The 22,901-nt window shown below is 44.3% G+C and overlaps 1 long non-coding RNA gene across 2 annotated transcripts in view; it reads right to left on the bottom strand.

Moving 5' to 3' along the window:
• LOC125963368 (uncharacterized) overlaps window positions 1-22,901 on the bottom strand; it is a 441,676-nt gene that overhangs the window by 4,797 nt on the left and 413,978 nt on the right. Inside the window, exon 3 of one of the 2 annotated variants that reach the window (XR_007475242.1) lies at window positions 8,150-8,252. The exons of the other annotated variant lie outside the window; for it this stretch is intronic. This is a non-coding gene — a long non-coding RNA (uncharacterized LOC125963368). Of the gene's footprint in view, window positions 1-8,149; window positions 8,253-22,901 lie in introns of those variants that run through there. 2 annotated transcript variants of the gene reach the window in all.

Below are 22,901 nucleotides of genomic sequence, written 5' to 3'. Positions count from 1 at the left end.
TAAGGCTATGAAGAGGCATTGAAAGCAAGACAGATGTGCAGGAAACCTATTTCAGGAGGTAGACAGGAATTGCATTTAAAGCATAGGAAAAGAGGCAGAACGTCGACAATGATGCACTTGGCCAAAAAGGGTGTATGCGTTTTTTCCTGAATATATTCAGGAAAAAAACGAATACGCGCTTTTTGGCCAACCAAGCAAGCTTGCAAAGGAAATCTGCACTACAATGAAGTCTCACTTCCCCCCACTCAAAAGGGCCATCTGAAAAAAGTGTAAAATCCAGAAAGGCAGGACAGGCAATGGAGAACTGGGAGCCTTTTTATGCTGATGGGTGGGATGTAAATTGCCAACAGCCACTCAGGAGAAGTGTATGGTGTTTCCTGAAACATCTAAAAAACAAAGCAACAGAGCCTAGGGCACTTCCACTTATGGTCCTATAGCTTAGGGAAATTAAAATCAAAAAGACACAGCCACCCCAAAGTTTGGGACGGCTATGTTTACAAGAACCTCGTTTACGGTACAAGTTCAATATCGCAGAAAGTGAAAAATGGATAAAGCAGTTGTGGTACTTACGTACAATGCAATATCACTCAGCAATGAAATCTATGTCATCAGGCCCGTAGCAGCATAATGAGTGGATTCAGGTATGATGATTCTAACTGAAATAAGTCACACAGAAAAAGAAACATCATAAGATATCACTAATACACGGAATGTAAACTTGCTACACAGGTACAGAGTTACAAAACAGAATAAGGTCTCAAATTTAGAAAACCAACTTATGCTTGCTTAAGGGGAAAGGTGAGTTGGGGTGCTGCATAAAACCAGAGATTGAAATGAGCACAGATAAAGTTCCTTAAGCCAAATATGTAATAGACAAGAGCTACTAATTGCTCAACGAGATGGACTCAACACCCCATATTAAACGCCTAAATATGTACCTGACTAGTAAGTATCTTAAAACCTATGGATTGCTATGTCTCTGAAAGAGAATCAAGCGTGTGTACAAGGGCATAAACGCAGCAGTGATAGGATTGGAGAGGTTCGGTGAGCAAATGAAGACCCTTTGAAGTCATATTGCATGGTACCTATTCGACGGGTCTCAACTCTCCAGGTTTAAGGGATTCTTCCTTCAGCTAAAACACGCATGTGGAACCCAAAGTATGATCAACCGTGTGATCGGGAGATGTGTTCAAATATGTCTCAGTATTCGTCCCCTGGTACTCGGGTGCAACATTCCAGACGCTTTACTAACACTCTCCCGACTTGGAGAGTCAGTGCCTTTAACCTCCTGTTTGGCCAAGTTTGCAATTTCTGCAGAAGATGAACAGGAATAGGGAGGACCAATGAGAGATTAGCTGGAGGTGTCTGGACGGGCAAATTTAACTCTCATTTCCCACCAGGAAGAGGAATTAACCAAAGGCTCAGCATCCCGTGCCGGAACCAGATTAGGGCCTGAAGCAATCCTGCGGTGCTGCGGGCAGCTCACAAGAAAGCGAGTTGAAGAAAGGAGCTCAGGGGCACTGTAATTCACAAACCTGCAGAGTTATATGACAGCTATCGTCCAAAAATATACTGAGGTAAGGTTGCCAAGAGGACTTGAAAGTGGGGCAGAATTGCAGGAAACCGATTTCAGGAGGTAGACTGGAATTGCATTTAAAGCATAGGAAAAGAGGCAGAACGTCGACAATCATGCACTTGGCCAAAAAGGGCGTATGCGTTTTTTCCTGAATATATTCAGGAAAAAACGCATACGCCCTTTTTGGCCAACCAAGCAAGCTTGCAAAGGAAATCTGCACTACAATGAAGTCTCACTTCCCCCCGGTCAAAAGGGCCATCTGAAAAAAGTGTAAAATCCAGAAAGGCAGGACAGGCCATGGAGAACTGGGAGCCTTGTTATGCTGATGGGTGGGATGTAAATTGCCAACAGCCACTCGGCAGAAGTGTATGGTGTTTCCTGAAACATCTAAAAAACAAAGCAACAGAGCCTAGGGCACTTCCACTTATGGTCCTACAGCTTAGGGAAATTAAAATCAAAAAGACACAGCCACCCCAAAGTTTGGTACGGCTCTGTTTACAAGAACCTCGTTTACGGTACAAGTTCAATATCGCAGAAAGTGAAAAATGGATAAAGAAGTTGTGGTACTTACGTACAACGCAATATCACTCAGCAATGAAATCTATGTCATCAGGCCCGTAGCAGCATAATGAGTGGATTCAGGTATGATGATTCTAACTGAAATAAGTCACACAGAAAAAGAAACATCGTAAGATATCACTAATACACGGAATGTAAACTTGGCTACACAGGAACTGGATTACAAATCAGAAGAGGGTCTCAAATTTAGAAAACCAACTTATGCTTGCTTAAGGGGAAAGGTGAGTTGGGGTGCTGCATAAAACCAGAGATTGAAATGAGCACAGATAAAGTTCCTTAAGCCAAATATGGAATAGACAAGAGCTACTCCTTGCTCAACGAAATGGACTCAACACCCCATATTAAACACCTAAGAATGTACCTGACTAGTAAGTATCTTAAAAGCTATGGATCGCTCTGTCTCCGAAAGAGAATCAAGCGTGTGTACAGGGGCATAAACGCAGCAGTGATAGGATTGGAGAGGTTCGGTGAGCAAATGAAGACCCTTTGAAGTCATATTGCATGGTACCCATTCCACGGGTCTCAACTCTCCAGGTTTAAGGGATTCTTCCTTCAGCTAAATCATGCATGTGGAACCCAGAATATGATCAACAGTGTGATCGGGAGACGTGTTCCAATATGTCTCAGTTCTCGTCCCCTGGTACTCGGGTACAACATTCCAGACTCTTTACTAACACTCTCCCGACTTGGAGAGTCAGTGCCTTTAACCTCCTGTTTGGCACAGTTTGCAATTTCTGCGGAAGATGAACAGGAATAGGGAGAACCAATGAGAGACTAGATGGAGGTGTCTGGACTGGCAAATTTAACTGTCATTTCCCACCAGGAAGAGGAATTAACCAAAGGGGCAGCATGCCGTGCCGGAACCAGATTAGGGCCTGAAGCAATCCTGCGGTGTTGCGGCCAGCTCACAAGAAAGCGAGTTGAAGAAAGGAGGTCAGGGGCACTGTAATTCACAAACTGCAGAGTTATAAATGACAGCTATCATCCAAAAATATACTGAAGTAAGGCTGCCAAGAGGACTTGAAAGCGGGGCAGAATTGCAGGCAACCGATTTCAGGAGGTAGACTGGAATTGCATTTAAAGCATAGGAAAAGAGGCAGAACGTCGACAATGATGCACTTGACCACAAAGGGCGTATGCGTTTTTTCCTGAATATAAAAAAGCAACCGAGCCTAGGGCACTTCCACTTATGGTCCTATAGCTTAGGGAAATTAAAATCAAAAAGACACAGCCACCCCAAAATTTGGGATGGCTCTTTTACAGGAACCTCTTCTTCAGCACCAGTTAAATATGCCAGAGAGCAAATAATGGATAAAGAAGTTGCGGTACTTACGTACAACAGAATACCTCTCAGCAATGAAAACTATGTCACCAGGCCCGTACCAGCATAATGAGTGGATTGAGGCACGGTGATTCTAAGTGAAAAAAGTCACACAGAAAGAGAAACATCATAAGGTATCACTAATACATGGAATGTGAACTTGGTTACACATGAACTGAATTACAAAACAGAACAGGGTCTCATGTTTAGAAAACCAACTTACGCTTGCTTAAGGGGGAAGGTGAGTTGTGGTGCTGCATAAAAGCAGAGTTTGAAATTAGCACAGAAACCATTCCATAAGCTAAATATGTAATAGACAAGACCTACCCCTTGCTCAACAAAATGGACTCAACAATGAGGTATCACCTCACACCTGGTAGAATGTGCATCATCAGAAAATCTACAAACAAAAAATGCTGGAAATATGTGGAGAAAAGGAACCCTCTTCCACTATTGTTGGGAATATAAATTGATACAGTCACTATGGAGAACAATATGGACTTTCTTAAGAAACTAACAGTAGAATTACCATATGATACAGCAATCCCAGTTCTGGACATATACCCAGACAAAACCATAAATCAAAAAGAGACATTCACCGCAATGTTCATTGTATCACTCTTTACAATATCGAGGTAATGGAAGCAACCTAAATACCCACAGACAGACGAATGCATAAAGCTGTGGTACATATATAAAATGGAATATTACTAAGCCATGAAAAGGAATGAAATTAGGTCATTTGTAGAGACGTCGATGGATCTAGAGAGTGTCATACAGAGTGAAGTAAGTCAGAAAGAGAAAAACAAATCTTGTATATTCATGCATATATGTGGAACCTAGAAAAACTGTACAGATTAACCATTTTGCAAGGCATAAATAGAGCAACAGATGTAGACAACAAACGTATGGACAACAAGGGGGGAAAGCTGTTGGGGGGGTTGGTGGTGGGAGGAGTTGAGAGACTGGGATTGGCATGTATACATTTATATGTATAAAATAGATAACCAATAAGAACCTGCTGTATAAAAATATAAAATAAAATTCAAAATTAAAAAGAAATAAAATTTAAAAAATAAAACAGAAAAAACAATTATTCCCTTCACATACATGTATTTATATGAATAAATTATTTCCATGCTTATATCTGTAAATACAAAAAAGAGGAATAAAATCTACCTTGAACCAAAAACGAAAAAGAGAAAAAAAACACAGAACCCACCAGTTCCACAGAGGAAAACCGTATCAGGGCACTTGCTCCAGTTGTAAACAATTCTGAAGTTGGTCAGTGGTGGGGAATCGTCTCCCATTCAGCCAGCAGCCCCCATGTAACAAGCGTCCTCATTGCAAAGCTGGGGCACCGTGCCGAGGCATCTGTGAGTAAACGTGAGCTGAGCCCCAGGCCAGTTGCTGCTGAACTATTCCCACCCGTCCCAGGTAAAACACCTGAATATATACAAGGACTTGAAAGCCTAGAGGAAGGGCCATAGAGCCACACGAGTGACAGCATACCGGCCAGCTTGGTGCCTGCAGGCCAGCCAGGATGGTCCTGGCCCTGGGTGCTCTTCTGGAAGATTTCCATTTCCCTGCCTGAGATACCCGTCCTGTCCCTGCCCCCACTGCTTTTTTCCTTCCTCACCTCTGCCCAGGGAGAAATTCCAGCAGCAGGTATGGGTGACACATCCTCTTCTTTAGCAGGTGGCAGCCTGGCAACTGCTGCAGAAAGTCCAGCAGAGCCCCACTCACACTGGGCCACCCACAAAGCCGTGGCCTCTCACTCCCTCCCACCAGCCCAGCCCCGAGACTGCTGACAGGGCAGAGAAAATGGCATCAGGCACGGCTGCAGGGCCTCTTGCTGCCTGGAGTGGTATTTATATTGATCTCAACCCAGGCACACCTGGGGAGGGCTGGCCGGCACGGTAAGGCTGCCCAGGTCAGCCAATCATCACCCCTCAGGGGCTCACAGTTGCAGAAAATGGAACTTGCTGAACCGGCCAGGTCCAAGGAACAGGTGTGGGCTCCTGAGAGTCAGGATAGACAAGGGGCTGCAGCTTTGGCTTGTTTTCTAATCATTTTATCTGGCCCATGAGTGGGAGACAACTTCAAGAAAACCCTCTCCTAATGAGAGGAACCCAGGAGTCAGGGGAGGAGGGGTGGGTGGTGGTTGGAGACAGAGGCCTGGTGCCCCGGGTGCAGTGGAAGTCTCTGGAAGACCAGGTGGAGGGAGGCCGCACAGAGTGATGCCCAGGGTCACAGACCTGTCGCAGCTGCTGTTTGTTAGTTCAAGTCCTGCTCTGAGGTGCTCTGTGTCAGCTCTGAGCGACAGGTGAGCTGGGGGTGCTCTGCAATGAGGGCTATGTGCACGGTTCCTGTGTGCCCAGCCCTGCCACGGTACCTGCAAGGGTAACTCTGTATCCTGGGAGGGGCCTGACCACGAGAGCCCCGTGGGCTGGGGTGGGGGTGGGGTACCTGCCCAGGTGAGCTCCATATTCTGGGATTGGTCTGACCACGAGAGCCCCATGGGCTGCTGGGCACCTGGTAAAGGATGTCAGGACAGTCAGTGAAGCCACCGAGGATATACCTCCAGCTGCTCCTAATTCCTACACCCTGCTGGTCATTCTACCAACCACCAGGACATGGTATTCTGTATTAGTCTTCAATGATGCCTTCTTTTGTATTCCATTAGTCCCAGAGTCACAAGAAATTTTGGCTTGTGAGTGGCAGGACTCAACATACAACTAAAACAATACTTCCGGGCCGTCTTGCCCCAAGGGTGCAAAAATTCCCACACCATCTTTGGGGAAAGCTTAGCTAAAGACCTAAAAGTTCTACCTCTGGAAAAGGAAACCCTCCTTCAGTACGCAGACGACATTCTGATCGCCAGCCCTACTAAGGAGGCCTCTGAACTACCAAGCCAATAAAGGATAGAAGTTGTCCAAGAAAAAGCTCAAATATCACAGACTGCCGTGACCTGCCTGGGCTTCGTTCTCACAGAAGGTCGGAGAAGCCCATCCCAGGAAAGGGAAGAAACCATTTTCAGCCTTACCCCTTTCTAAAACTAGAAGACAGCTTAGGGGTTCCTGGGGAGGCCAGGGTTTGCTGCTTCTGGATCCCTAACTACAGTCTACTAGCTGGGCCTCTATATGAAACACTGAAAGGAAAAGATGATGATCCTTTTGAATAGAATCCAGAAGTGGCCTTTCAAGAATGGAAAGAGCAGTCAATTCAGACCCTTGCCCTGGAACTCCCTAATTTAGCTAAACCCTTTGACCTTTACATTCCCGGTGAAAGGTGAATCGCCATCGGAGAATTAGTGCAAAAACTGGGACCACTTGAAATGGAACAATGCAAGAATGCCATACAGGTAGGATAAACTACGGGCACCAAGGGGCTTGGCCCACTGCCACATCTGGCCAAGATACTGGCGGTATCTAAAAACCTGGAAATCAGCAGCCCAAAAGGCCACCTCCCTCCTAAGGGAAAAGGACCCCACGTGGTGATCCTAACCACCAACCATGCCCTGAAGTTGCAGGGTTCGCTCCGTGGGCACACCAACCTCGAGTGAGGAGGCCCTCCAACTCCAACATCCAGAGAGATAACCGGGGGCAACAGGGCACCATGACGACTCGTGTGAACATCACTTGACCTGGAGTTTCTCTCATAAAACAACAAGAGTGTGTCCCAAAAGAGTAGACTACTGCTTGCAGGACTTACTGCACCCAGAGGGGAGCTAATAGTCTTGGCGGGGGAACCGTATATCACACTGTCACCATAGAAAAGCCTACAGACACCGTGATGATGGTGGCCAATAAGACCAGCTGGACTCCTGTTTACTTCAAAAGGCTGTTGACTCAGTGGCCATCATGGTCCTTGATCACCACTGACCCTGGACTGTCTGGGAGTTGAGCAGGCAGGGCTCTGACACCTGGTGCTGTTTGTACGTTAATTCAGGGGCCTAATTGAAGAAAGCACAGACTACTGGTCAGATCATCTAGGCTGGCAGAAACGGTCAGCCTAAGGTGGCCGAACAAATGTGGGGCGGGGTGAAACCGGCCCCCACAGCGTCTCTGCACATCTCTTTCCTGGACCCTTAAAGGTCATTAGAATCTATAACACTTCCAATGCTGGTGCTCAGGTGGACGAGCAGGGAGGCAGGGGGCCTGGGGACAATCAACGTCACCTGGAGGCTGTTGGGGAGAAGCTCTGACCCTCGCCTCCGGGTATGAGGGCTCCCAACTCAGCACTCAGCAGTTACAGAAGAAGGGTCTGCACCCTCAGCACTCCAAGAATGAGGAACGGGACAAAAGGCAGAGGAGGGGTTTGTCCCCAGCAAAGCCCATTAAAAATCCCTGGGAGATAAAAATAGAATCTGGGCAATAAAGTCAAGTCTAACCTTTTTTATCCTTTGTGCTTTGTCTAATTTCATGTGCTCCTAGGGTCCCGCATGCAGAGGTTCCACACCCGGCACTTCAGACCAGATTTCCTAGTGCAGAATGGCTGGGACGACACCTCAGCTCCTGGGGCCCAGTGCAGACTCCGCGATATAGAGCCTGAGCTGCAGCCAACCCGGCCCTCGAGAGCTCCGCCCCCTCCCTCCCACTGACTCTGACAGGATCTCTACACAACAGCCCAGCCCACAGCCCACGGGGTAGTGCATGCTCTCACCTCTCCATTCTCTGATCAAAATATAAAGTTTCCTTTGCTTGTGAACCAAACTCAGTCTCGATCTGTTGGCCCCAATGACACTGGGCAGGGGGACACTTGTTGGGGTCCACTCTGGAGGATCAGTAACAGAAATTGAGACTATTGTAACCTCAATGAACAGATGTGTGAGCCAAACTGTAGTTAACATAGAACAGTGTATAAGGCTCGGGTAAAATAAGATGTTTCTAACACTTCCATTTGATATTTCCATCACTTTATTATAAGCAAGTTCAGTGAAAAGGTTTGTCTTATTTGTCAGGTCAATATTAGAGAAACGAAGTGATTTCTTTCCAAGGAGGTACATCTAATAATCTTGGTTAAAGCTTCAATCTTGTTTTAAATGCTTTTCCATTGAAAATGATACCTCTCTTTCAGCTCCCCCATTTCTGAGAAGGATAAAATCTTATAATTTATTATTACCAAAGGGGAAAGGTGGGAGGAGGGATAAATTAACAGTTTGGGATTAACACATACACACTGCTATGTATAAAATAGATCATCAACAAGGAACTACTGTATAGCACAGGGAACTACACTCAACATTTTGCAATAACCTATAAGGGGAAATAATCTGGAAAAGAATAGATATTTTTATTGTCATTGTCATCTATCAATGACAGTTAAAGTGTAACCTAAGGGAAGCTGGTGGTGAGTTCTTCTGACCCTGAAGACTTCAATCATCTAAAGTTTGGACTCTGCCTACTTCCCAAGGCCCTTAATGAACATATGTGTAGCCGTAGCTTAAAAAATTCCCCAGTTTGGGTTTCGGGCAGACACTGATTTTGAAAAAGCCCTGGTGTTCTCCTTACATGAATGGGACTCTTCCTACTGCTAAAACATGTCTGTCACACCCAGAGGATGGTATACCGTCTGATCGGGAAGAGTTTGGAAAAGGCATCTCATCTCCTCATCTCCTGGTGCTCGGGTTCACCCCTCCAGCGTCTTTACTAACAGTCTCCCCACTTGGAGATGTCAGCACTGTCAACATCCTGTTGCGTACAGTTTGGAATTTGTCCAGAGGATGAAGCGGAAGGATGAGGAACAATGAGAGACAAGTCCTAGGTGTTCAGACAGGCACATGTCACTCTAATTTCCAATCAGGAAGACGAATTGACCAAAGGCTAGGGTTGCCCATGGAAACAGTATAGGGCTTGAGGAAATCCCGCTGCTTTGTGGCCAGTTCCCATAAACGCAAGTTGAACAATGGAACTCAGGGGCAGTAAAATTCACGAAACTGCAGAGTTGAAAATATCCATCACTGAAAAATGTCTTGAGGAAAGTCAGAGAAAAGGACTTGTAAGCAAGGGAGAATGGCAGGAAAGGGATCTGAGGAGGTAGAAAGGACTCGCCATTAAGCACGAGAAAAGGAGCTGAACATTGCCAACATTGCAGTTGGCCAAAAAGGGTGTATGCGTTTTTTTCTGTATATATTCAAGAAAAGGGCATACACTTTTTTAGCCAAGCAAACAGGTGGGCACTGGAAGTCAATACTACAAAAGATATCACTTCGCATCAGTCAGAAGATCCATCCTCATAAAGCGTAAACAACAGAAATGCAGGACAGGGCAAGGAGAAGAGGGAGCCCTGTGAGACTTATAGTGGAAATATATATTGCCAACGGCCATTCTGGAGAAGTGTATTGTGTTTACTAAAGCATCTAAAAAATGAGCTACAGAGCATAGGGCACTTGCACTCATGGGCGTATATCTTGGGAAAAACAAAAATCGAGAGGACACAGGCACCCCAATGTTTACCCCCTCTCTGTTTAAAAGATCCTCGACTAGGATATAACTTAAATGTCTCTGGAGAGAAAAAATGGATAGAGATATGGTACTTAGGTAGAGTGGAATATTATTCAGCCTGAAATCAATGAACTATGGCCAGTTGTAACAACTCCGGAGGAGTTACGTATGATCATTCTAAGTGACATAATTCAAAAAGAAAAAGACACATGTCATAAGATATCACTTAAAGGTGGAATCCAAAATGGCTACACATGAAATAAATTACAAAACAAAAACATAGTCAAATATGTAGGAAACACGCATAAGGCTGCTAAACGGGAAAGGTGGGGAGGGGTGAGGCATCATCCAGGAGGTTGAAATTAGCAAAGATACCATTCCAAATACCAAACTGATAATCAACAAGGCCTACACGGTAGCTAAAAGAACTGCACTCAGCACACTCAAGTCACCGGAAAAGAATATATACGACTGGTAAGAATCTGAAAAAGAATTTACTGATGTCTCTCTGTACGTGAATCAAGTGGATGTACAGCAGCAAGAAACAGAGCTTTGAAAATCAGCTGTAACCAATATAGTAATAAATTGAAAAAAATAAACGACAGAGAGACAGAGAAAACCTCTTACAACTTTTCCTCAGGGACGGTGATGCAACATGGATTGAACATATCTAGACCCACAGCAGGATGAGACATAAGGCTGGAAACTGTTTGCACTAAGAGAAATGTGAGGTTGGGTGAGGAAATGCACACCCTTTAAAGTAATACTACCTGGTACCCATTCAATGGGTCCCAAATCTGCAGGTTCAAGGGATCTTCCTACAGCTAAAACATGCATGGAAAACCCAGAGGACTGTACACCATGTGATCGGGAGATGTGTCTAAAATGCAGCTCATTTATCCTCTCCTGGTGCTCCTGTTCACCATTCCAGCCACGTTACTTAGAATCTCCCCACTTGGAGAATCAGCACATTTCAACTTCTGTTTCACACATTTTGCAAATTGTGAGGAGGATGAACGGGAAGAGGGGGAACCAATGAGAGAATAGTTGTAGGGGTTTGGACGGGCACATATCACTCTAATTTCCCATTAAGAATAAGAATTGAAAAAAGGCTCAGCCCACCTCGCCGGAGCCAAAATAGGGCCTGAAGCAATCCTGCGGGTTTGAGGCCAGCTCACAAAAGAGCAACTTAAAAAATGGAGCTCAGGGTCACTGCAATTCACAAACCTGCAGAGTTATAAACGAAAACTAACGTCCAAAACTATGTTGAGGTAAGGCAAAGAAGAGGATCTGAATGCAAGACAGAATTGCAAGAAACAGATTTCAAGAGATAGATTGGACTCGTCTTTAAAGCACATGAAAAGCGGCAGAATTTCGACAATGATGCAGTTGGCCCAAAAGGGCGTATGCTTTTTTCCTGATTATATCCAGGAAAAAACGCATACGCACTTTATGGGCAACGAAGCAAGCAAGCAATGCAAATGTGCACAACAAAGAAGTCTCATTTCCCACCGGTCAAAAGGGCCATCCTAAAAAATTGTAAAAACCAGAAATGCAGGACAGGCCATGGAGAACAGGGAGCCTTTATACACTGATGGGCAGTGTGTGAACTGCCGAGAGCCACTCTGGAAAAGTGTATGGTGGTTCCTAAATCATCTAAAAAACAGAGCTACAGAGCATAGGACACTTCCAATCATGGGAATATATCTAGGGAAGTCTAAAAATCAACAAGACACAAGCACACCACAGTTTAGGGCTACTCTGTTTACAAGAACCTCAACTTCAGTACACCTTAAATATCCCAGGAAAGAGAACAATGGATAAAGAAGATGTGGTACTTATGTACAATGGAATATCTCTTCACCATGAAATCAATGTAATAAGGCTAGTAGAAGGATAAAGAGTGGATTTAGGTCCGGTAATACTACTTGAAATAAGTCAAACAGAAAAAGAAACATATCATAAGATATCACTTATAGAGGGAGGGTAAATATGGCTGCACAAGAAATGAATTACAGAACAGAACAGTGTCTCACATTTAGAAAACACACTTATGTCAGCTTAAGGGGAAAGGAGAGGTGGGGTGATGCATAAAACCAGAGTTTGAAATTAGCACAGATACCGTTCAATAAACCAAATAGATATTAGACAAGATCTACACCTTGCTCAATGAACTGGCCTCAACACACCTTATAAACCGCAGAGAAATATATCTGAGTAATAAGAATCTTAAAATCCATGTATTGATATATCTCCATAAGGGAATCAAGTGTGTGCAGAGTGGCACAAACACAGCAGTGAAAATGAGCTAAACCCCATTATAGAAATAAATTTTAAAAACAAAATGCAGAAACAATGAAAGAGAGAAAAATTCTTACAAAATTTGCTCAGGGGCTGTGATGCAACCTGGATTGACCACATATAAACCCACAGCTGGATAACACATAAGGCTGGACACTTGGGGCTGAGAGGATTGGTGAGTTTTGGTGAGCAACTGCCAAAAGTTTAATGCAATACTTCATGCTACTCATTCCAAGGGTCCCAACAATCCAGGTTGAAGGGAATCTTCCTACAGCTAAACCATGCTTGGGAAACCCAGCGACTGGTATACCATATGATCGGGAAAGGTTTCTAAAACGCACCTCATTTTTCCTCTCCTGGGGCTCCGGATCGACATTCCAGCCGCTTTACTAACAACATCCCCCCATGGAGAGTCAATGCCTTTAAGTTCTGGTATCGCACATTCTGCAGTTAGTGTGGAGGATGAATGGGAATAGGGGGAACCAGTGAGAAACAAGCTGTAGCGGTTTCAATGGGCACATGTCACTCTAATTTCACATCAGTAAGAAGAATAAACCAAAGGCACAGCAAGGTACCCCAGAAGAAGAATAGGGCCTGAAGGAATCCTGTGGTTATGAGGCAAGATCACAAAAATAAGAGCTGAAAAATGGAGCTAAGGGCCACTGCAATTCAAAAAAGGCAGAGTTATAAAGGCCAACTATTTTAAAAAACTATATTGAGGTAAGGCTATGAAGAGGCATTGAAAGCAAGGCAGAATTGCAGGAAACCTATTTCAGGAGGTAGACAGGAATTGCATTTAAAGCATAGGAAAAGAGGCAGAACGTCCACAATGATGCACTTGGCCAAAAAGGGCGTATGCGTTTTTTCCTGAATATATTCAGGAAAAAAACGCAAACGCGCTATTTGGCCAACCAAGCAAGCTTGCAAAGGAAATCTGCACTACAATGAAGTCTCACTTCCCCCCGGTCAAAAGTGCCATCTGAAAAAAGTGTAAAATCCAGAAAGGCAGGACAGGCAATGGAGAACTGGGAGCCTTTTTATGCTGATGGGTGGGATGTAAATTGCCAACAGCCACTCAGAAGAACTGTATGGTGTTTCCTGAAACATCTAAAAAACAAAGCAACAGAGCCTAGGGCACTTCCACTTATGGTCCTATAGCTTAGGGAAATTAAAATCAAAAAGACACAGCCACCCCAAAGTTTGGGACGGCTATGTTTACAAGAACCTCGTTTACGGTACAAGTTCAATATCGCAGAAAGTGAAAAATGGATAAAGAAGTTGTGGTACTTACGTACAATGCAATATCACTCAGCAATGAAATCTATGTCATCAGGCCCGTAGCAGCATAATGAGTGGATTCAGGTATGATGATTCTAACTGAAATAAGTCACACAGAAAAAGAAACATCATAAGATATCACTAATACACGGAATGTAAACTTGCTACACAGGTACAGAGTTACAAAACAGAATAAGGTCTCAAATTTAGAAAACCAACTTATGCTTGCTTAAGGGGAAAGGTGAGTTGGGGTGCTGCATAAAACCAGAGATTGAAATGAGCACAGATAAAGTTCCTTAAGCCAAATATGGAATAGACAAGAGCTACTCCTTGCTCAACGAAATGGACTCAACACCCCATATTAAACGCCTAAGAATGTACCTGACTAGTAAATATCTTAAAACCTATGGATTGCTATGTCTCCGAAAGAGAATCAAGCGTGTGTACAGGGGCATAAACGCAGCAGTGATAGGATTGGAGAGGTTCGGTGAGCAAATGAAGACCCTTTGAAGTCATATTGCATGGTACCTATTCGACGGGTCTCAACTCTCCAGGTTTAAGGGATTCTTCCTTCAGCTAAAACACGCATGTGGAACCCAAAGTATGATCAACCGTGTGATCGGGAGATGTGTTCAAATATGTCTCAGTTCGCGTCCCCTGGTACTCGGGTGCAGTATTCCAGATGCTTTACTAACACTCTCCCGACGTGGAGAGTCAGTGCCTTTAACCTCCTGTTTGGCCAAGTTTGCAATTTCTGCGGAAGATGAACAGGAATAGGGAGGACCAATGAGAGACTAGCTGGAGGTGTCTGGACGGGCAAATTTAACTCTCATTTCCCACCCGGAAGAGGAATTAACCAAAGGCTCAGCATCCCGTGCCGGAACCAGATTAGGGCCTGAAGCAATCCTGCCGTGCTGCGGGGAGCTCACAAGAAAGCGAGTTGAAGAAAGGAGCTCAGGGGCACTGTAATTCACAAACCTGCAGAGTTATAAATGACAGCTATCGTCCAAAAATATACTGAAGTAAGGCTGCCAAGAGGACTTGAAAGCGGGGCAGAATTGCAGGAAACCAATTTCAGGAGGTAGACTGGAATTGCATTTAAAGCATAGGAAAAGAGGCAGAAGGTCGACAATGATGCACTTGGCCAAAAAGGGCGTATGCGTTTTTTCCTGAATATATTCAGGAAAAAACGCATACGCACTTTTTGGCCAACCAAGCAAGCTTGCAAAGGAAATCTGCACTACAATGAAGTCTCACTTCCCCCCGGTCACAAGGGCCAACTGAAAAAAGTGTAAAATCCAGAAAGGCAGGACAGGCCATGGAGAACTGGGAGCCTTGTTATGCTGATGGGCGGGATGTATATTGCCAACAGCCACTCGGGAGAAGTGTATGGTGTTTCCTGTAACATCTAAAAAACAAAGCAACACAGCCTAGGGCACTTCCACTTATGGTCCTATAGCTTAGGGAAATTAAAATCAAAAAGACACAGCCACCCCAAAGTTTGGGACGGCTCTGTTTACAAGAAACTCGTTTACGGGACAAGTTCAATATCGCAGAAAGTGAAAAATGGATAAAGAAGTTGTGGTACTTACGTACAATGCAATATCACTCAGCAATGAAATCTGTGTCATCAGGCCCATAGCAGCATAATGAGTGGATTCAGGTATGATGATTCTAACTGAAATAAGTCACACAGAAAAAGAAACATCATAAGATATCACTAATACACGGAATGTAAACTTGGCTACACAGGAACTGGATTACAAATCAGAAGAGGGTCTCAAATGTAGAAAACCAACTTATGCTTCCTTAAGGGGAAAGGTGAGTTGGGGTGCTGCATAAAGCCAGAAATTGAAATGAGCACAGATAAAGTTCCTTAAGCCAAATATGGAATAGACAAGAGCTACTCCTTGCTCAACGAAATGGACTCAACACCCCATATTAAACGCCTAAGAATGTACCTGACTAGTAAGTATCTTAAAACCTATGGATCGCTATGGCTCCGAAAGAGAATCAAGCGTGTGTACAAGGGCATAAACGCAGCAGTGATAGGATTGGAGAGGTTCGGTGAGCAAATAAAGACCCTTTGAAGTCATATTGCATGGTACCCATTCCACGGGTCTCAATTCTCTAGGTTTAAGGGATTCTTCCTTCAGCTAAATCATGTATGTGGAACCCAGAGTATGATCAACCGTGTGATCGGGAGACGTGTTCCAATATGTCTCAGTTCTGGTCCCCTGGTACTCGGGTGCAACATTCCAGACGCTTTACTAACACTCTCCCGACTTGGAGAGTCAGTGTCTTTAACCTGCTGTTTGGCCCAGTTTGCAATTTCTGCGGAAGATGAACAGGAATAGGGAGAACCAATGAGAGACTAGCTGGAGGTGTCTGGACGGGCAAATTTAACTCTCATTTCCCACCAGGAAGAGGAATTAAGCGAAGGCTCATCGTGCTGTGCCGGAACCAGATTAGGGCCTGAAGCAATCCTGCGAGGTTGCGGCCAGCTCACAAGAAAGCGAGTTGAAGAAAGGAGCTCAGGGGCACTGTAATTCACAAAGCTGCAGAGTTATAAATGACAGCTATCGTCCAAAAATATAGTGAAGTAAGGCTGCCAAGAGGACTTGAAAGCGGGGCAGAATTGCAGGAAACCGATTTCAGGAGGTAGACTGGAATTGCATTTAAAGCATAGGAAAAGAGGCAAAACGTCGACAATGATGCACTTGGCCAAAAAGGGCGTATGCGTTTTTTCCTGAATATATTCAGGAAAAAACGCATACGCCCTTTTTGGCCAACCAAGCAAGCTTGCAAAGGAAATCTGCACTACAATGAAGTCTCACTTCCCCCCGGTCAAAAGGGCCATCTGAAATAAGTGTAAAATCCAGAAAGTCAGGAGAGTCCATGGAGAACTGGGAGCCTTGTTATGCTGATGGGCGGGATGTATATTGCCAACAGCCACTCGGGAGAAGTGTATGGTGTTTCCTCAAACATCTAAAAAACAAAGCAACAGACCCTAGGACACTTCCACTTATGGCCCTATAGCTTAGGGAAATTAAAATCAAAAAGATACAACCACCCCTAAGTTTGTGACGGCTCTGTTTACAAGAAACTCATTTACGGGGCTAGTTCAATATCGCAGAAAGTGAAAAATGGATAAAGAAGTTTTGGTACTTACGTACAATGCAATATCACTCAGCAATGAAATCTATGTCATCAGGCCCGTAGCAGCATAATGAGTGGATTCAGGTATGATGATTCTAACTGAAATAAGTCACACAGGAAAAGAAACATCATAAGATATCACTAATACACGGAATGTAAACTTGGCTACACAGGAACTGGATTACAAAACAGAACAGGGTCTCAAATTTAGAAAACAAACTTATGCTTGCTTAAGGGGAAAGGTGAGTTGGGGTGCTGCATAAAACCAGAGATTGAAATGAGCACAGATAAAGTTCCTTAAGCCAAATATGTAATAGACGAGAGCTACTCCTTGCTCAACGAAATGGACTCAACACCCCATATTAAAGGCCTAAGAATGTACCCTACTAGTAAGTATGTTAAAACCTATGGATCGCTATGGCTCCGAAAGAGAATCAAGTGTGTGTACAGGGGTATAAACGCAGCAGTGATAGGATTGGAGAGGTTCGGTGAGCAAATGAAGACCCTTTGAAGTCATATTGCATGGTACCCATTCCACGGGTCTCAACTCTCCAGGTTTAAGGGATTCTTCCTTCAGCTAAATCATGTATGTGGAACCCAGAGTATGATCAACCGTGTGATCGGGAGACGTGTTCCAATATGTCTCAGTTCTGGTCCCCTGGTACTCGGGTGCAACATTCCAGACGCTTTACTAACACTCTCCCGACTTGGAGAGTCAGTGTCTTTAACCTGCTGTTTGGCCCAGTTTGCAATTTCTGCGGAAGATGAACAGGAATAGGGAGAACCAATGAGAGACTAGCTGGAGGTGTCTGGACGGGCAAATTTAACTCTCATTTCCCACCAGGAAGAGGAATTAAGCGAAGGCTCAGCGTGCCGTGCCGGAACCAGATTAGGGCCTGAAGCAATCCTGCGAGGTTGCGGCCAGCTCACAAGAAAGCGAGTTGAAGAAAGGAGCTCAGGGGCACTGTAATTCACAAAGCTGCAGAGTTATAAATGACAGCTATCGTCCAAAAATATAGTGAAGTAAGGCTGCCAAGAGGACTTGAAAGCGGGGCAGAATTGCAGGAAACCGATTTCAGGAGGTAGACTGGAATTGCATTTAAAGCATAGGAAAAGAGGCAACACGTCGACAATGATGCACTTGGCCAAAAAGGGCGTATGCGTTTTTTCCTGAATATATTCAGGAAAAAACGCATACGCCCTTTTTGGCCAACCAAGCAAGCTTGCAAAGGAAATCTGCACTACAATGAAGTCTCACTTCCCCCCCGGTCAAAAGGGCCATCTGAAATAAGTGTAAAATCCAGAAAGTCAGGAGAGGCCATGGAGAACTGGGAGCCTTGTTATGCTGATGGGCGGGATGTATATTGCCAACAGCCACTCGGGAGAAGTGTATGGTGTTTCCTCAAACATCTAAAAAACAAAGCAACAGACCCTAGGACACTTCCACTTATGGCCCTATAGCTTAGGGAAATTAAAATCAAAAAGATACAACCACCCCTAAGTTTGTGACGGCTCTGTTTACAAGAAACTCATTTACGGGGCTAGTTCAATATCGCAGAAAGTGAAAAATGGATAAAGAAGTTTTGGTACTTACGTACAATGCAATATCACTCAGCAATGAAATCTATGTCATCAGGCCCGTAACAGCATAATGAGTGGATTCAGGTATGATGATTCTAACTGAAATAAGTCACACAGGAAAAGAAACATCATAAGATATCACTAATACACGGAATGTAAACTTGGCTACAAGGAACTGGATTACAAAAGAGAACAGGGTCTCAAATTTAGAAAACCAACTTATGCTTGCTTAAGGGGAAAGGTGAGTTGGGGTGCTGCATAAAACCAGAGATTGAAATGAGCACAGATAAAGTTCCTTAAGCCAAATATGTAATAGACGAGAGCTACTCCTTGCTCAACGAAATGGACTCAACACCCCATATTAAAGGCCTAAGAATGTACCCTACTAGTAAGTATGTTAAAACCTATGGATCGCTATGGCTCCGAAAGAGAATCAAGTGTGTGTACAGGGGTATAAACGCAGCAGTGATAGGATTGGAGAGGTTCGGTGAGCAAATGAAGACCCTTTGAAGTCATATTGCATGGTACCCATTCCACGGGTCTCAACTCTCCAGGTTTAAGGGATTCTTCCTTCAGCTAAATCATGTATGTGGAACCCAGAGTATGATCAACCGTGTGATCGGGAGACGTGTTCCAATATGTCTCAGTTCTGGTCCCCTGGTACTCGGGTGCAACATTCCAGACGCTTTACTAACACTCTCCCGACTTGGAGAGTCAGTGTCTTTAACCTGCTGTTTGGCCCAGTTTGCAATTTCTGCGGAAGATGAACAGGAATAGGGAGAACCAATGAGAGACTAGCTGGAGGTGTCTGGACGGGCAAATTTAACTCTCATTTCCCACCAGGAAGAGGAATTAAGCGAAGGCTCAGCGTGCCGTGCCGGAACCAGATTAGGGCCTGAAGCAATCCTGCGAGGTTGCGGCCAGCTCACAAGAAAGCGAGTTGAAGAAAGGAGCTCAGGGGCACTGTAATTCACAAAGCTGCAGAGTTATAAATGACAGCTATCGTCCAAAAATATAGTGAAGTAAGGCTGCCAAGAGGACTTGAAAGCGGGGCAGAATTGCAGGAAACCGATTTCAGGAGGTAGACTGGAATTGCATTTAAAGCATAGGAAAAGAGGCAAAACGTCGACAATGATGCACTTGGCCAAAAAGGGCGTATGCGTTTTTTCCTGAATATATTCAAGAAAAAACGCATACGCCCTTTTTGGCCAACCAAGCAAGCTTGCAAAGGAAATCTGCACTACAATGAAGTCTCACTTCCCCCCCGTCAAAAGGGCCATCAGAAAAAAGTGTAAAATCCAGAAAGGCAGGACAGGCCATGGAGAACTGGGAGCCTTGTTATGCTGATGGGCGGGATGTAACTTGCCAACAGCCACTCGGGAGAAGTGTATGGTGTTTCCTGAAACATCTAAAAAACAAAGCAACAGAGCCTAGGGCACTTCCACTTATGGTCCTATAGCTTAGGGAAATTAAAATCAAAAAGACACAGCCACCCCAAAGTTTGGGATGGATCTGTTTACAAGAAACTCGTTTACGGTACAAGTTCAATATCGCATAAAGCGAAAAATGGATAAAGAAGTTGTGGTACTTACGTACAATGCAATATCACTCAGCAATGACATCTATGTCATCAGGCCCATAGCAGCATAATGAGTGGATTCAGGTATGATGATTCTAACTGAAATAAGTCACACAGAAAAAGAAACATCATAAGATATCACTAATACACGGAATGTAAACTTGGCTACACAGGAACTGGATTACAAAACAGAACAGGTTCTCAAATTTAGAAAAACAACTTATGCTTGCTTAAGGGGAAAGGTGAGTTGGGGTGCTGCATAAAACCAGAGATTGAAATGAGCACAGATAAAGTTCCTTAAGCCAAATATGTAATAGACAAGAGCTACTCCTTGCTCAACGAAATGGACTCAACACCCCATATTAAACGCCTAAGAATGTACCTGACTAGTAAGTATCTTAAAACCTATGGATTGCTATGTCTCTGAAAGAGAATCAAGCATGTGTACAGGGGCACAAACGCAGCAGTGATAGGATTGGAGAGGTTCGGTGAGCAAATGAAGACCCTTTGAAATCATATTGCATGGTACCCATTCCACAGGTCTCAACTCTCCAGGTTTAAGGGATTCTTCCTTCACCTAAAACATGCATGTGGAACCCAAAGTATGATCAACCGTGTGATCGGGAGACGTGTTCAAAGATTTCTCCGTTCTCGTCCCCTGGTACTCGGGTGCAACCTTCCAGACGCTTTACTAACACTCTACCGACTTGGAGAGTCAGTGGCTTTAACCTCCTGTTTGGCCCAGTTTGCAATTTCTGCGGAAGATGAAGAGGAATAGGGAGAACCAATGAGAGACTAGCTGGAAGTGTCTGGACTGGAAAATTTAACTCTCTTTTCCCACCAGGAAGAGGAATTAACCAAAGGCTCAGCGTGCCATGCCAGAACTAGATTAGGGCCTAAGCAATCCTGCGGTGTTGCGGCCAGCCCACAAGAAAGCGAGTTGAAGAAAGGAGCTCAGGGGCACTGTAATTCACAAACCTGCAGAGTTATAAATGACAGCTATCGTCCAAAAATATACTGAAGTAAGGCTGCCAAGAGGACTTGAAAGCGGGGCAGAATTGCAGGAAACCGATTTCAGGAGGTAGACTGGAATTGCATTTAAAGCATAGGAAAAGAGGCAGAACGTCGACAATGATGCACTTGGCCAAAAAGGGCATATGCGTTTTTTCCTGAATATATTCAGGAAAAAACGCATATGCCCTTTTTGGCCAACCAAGCAAGCTTGCAAAGGAAATCTGCACTACAATGAAGTCTCACTTCCCCCCGGTCAAAAGGGCCATCTGAGAAAAGTGTAAAATCCAGAAAGGCAGGACAGGCCATGGAGAACTGGGAGCCTTGTTATGCTCATGGGCGGGATGTATATTGCCAACAGCCACTCGGGAGAAGTGTATGGTGTTTCCTCAAACATCTAAAAAACAAAGCAACAGAGCCTAGGGCACTTCCACTTATGGTCCTATAGCTTAGGGAAATTAAAATCAAAAAGACACAGCCACCCCTAAATTTGGGACGGCTCTGTTTACAAGAAACTCGTTTACGGGACAAGTTCAATATCGCAGAAAGTGAAAAATGGATAAAGCAGTTTTGGTACTTACGTACAATGCAATATCACTCAGCAATGAAATCTATGTCATCAGTCCCATAGCAGCATAATGAGTGGATTCAGGTATGATGATTCTAACTGAAATAAGTCACACAGAAAAATAAATATCATAAGATATCACTAATACACGGAATGTAAACTTGGCTACACAGGAACTGGATTACAAAACAGAATAAGGTCTCAAATTTAGAAAACCAACTTATGCTTGCTTAAGGGGAAAGGTGAGTTGGGGTGCTGCATAAAACCAGAGATTGAAATGAGCACAGATAAAGTTCCTTAAGCCAAATATGTAATACACAAGAGCTACTAATTGCTCAATGAGATGGACTCAACACCCCATATTAAACGCCTAAGTATGTACCTGACTAGTAAGTATCTTAAAACCTATGGATTGCTATGTCTCCGAAAGAGAATCAAGCGTGTGTACAGGGGCATAAACGCAGCAGTGATAGGATTGGAGAGGTTCGGTGAGCAAATGAAGACCCTTTGAAGTCATATTGCATGGTACCTATTCGACGGGTCTCAACTCTCCGGGTTTAAGGGATTCTTCCTTCAGCTAAAACACGCATGTGGAACCCAGAGTATGATCAACCGTGTGATCGGGAGATGTGTTCAAATATGTCTCAGTTCCCATCCCCTGGTACTAGGGTGCAACATTCCAGATGCTTTACTAACACTCTCCCGACTTGGAGAGTCAGTGCCTTTAACCTCCTGTTGGGTTAGTTTGCAATTTCTGCGGAAGATGAACAGGAATAGGGAGAACCAATGAGAGACTAGCGGGAGGTGCCTGGACGGGCAAATTTTACTCTCATTTGCCACCAGAAAGAGGAATTAACCAAAGGCTCAGCGTGCCGTGCCGGAACCAGATTAGGGCCTGAAGCAATCCTGCGGTGTTGCGGCCAGCTCACAAGAAAGCGAGTTGAAGAAAGGAGCTCAGGGGCACTGTAATGCACAAACATGCAGAGTTATAAATGACAGCTATCGTCCAAAAATATACTGAAGTAAGGCTGCCAAGAGGACTTGAAAGCGGGGCAGAATTGCAGGAAACCGATTTCAGGAAGTAGACTGGAATTGCACTTAAAGCATAGGAAAAGAGTCAGAACGTCGACAATGATGCACTTGGCCAAAAAGGGCGTATGCGTTTTTTCCTGAATATACTCAGTAAAAAACGGATACGCCCTTTTTGGCCAAGCAAGCAAGCTTGCAATGGAAATCTGCACTACAATGAAGTCTCAATTCCCCCCGGTCAAATGGGACATCTGAAAAAAGTGTAAAATCCAGAAAGGCAGGACAGGCCATGGAGAACTGGGAGCCTTGTTATGCTGATGGGCGGGATGTAAATGGCCAACAGCCACTGGGGAGAAGTGTATGGTGTTTCCTGAAACACCTAAGAAACAAAGCAACAGAGCCTAGGGCACTTCCACTTATGGTCCTATAGCTTAGGGAAATTAAAATCAAAAAGACACAGCCACCCCAAAGTT

The sequence above is a fragment of the Orcinus orca genome, unplaced genomic scaffold (assembly GCF_937001465.1).
Source record: "Orcinus orca unplaced genomic scaffold, mOrcOrc1.1 scaffold_61, whole genome shotgun sequence".
NCBI classification, from domain to species: Eukaryota; Metazoa; Chordata; class Mammalia; order Artiodactyla; family Delphinidae; genus Orcinus; species Orcinus orca.
The sequence above is the reverse complement of the archived record's forward strand: the minus strand, read 5'-3'. Positions and strand labels throughout refer to the sequence as shown.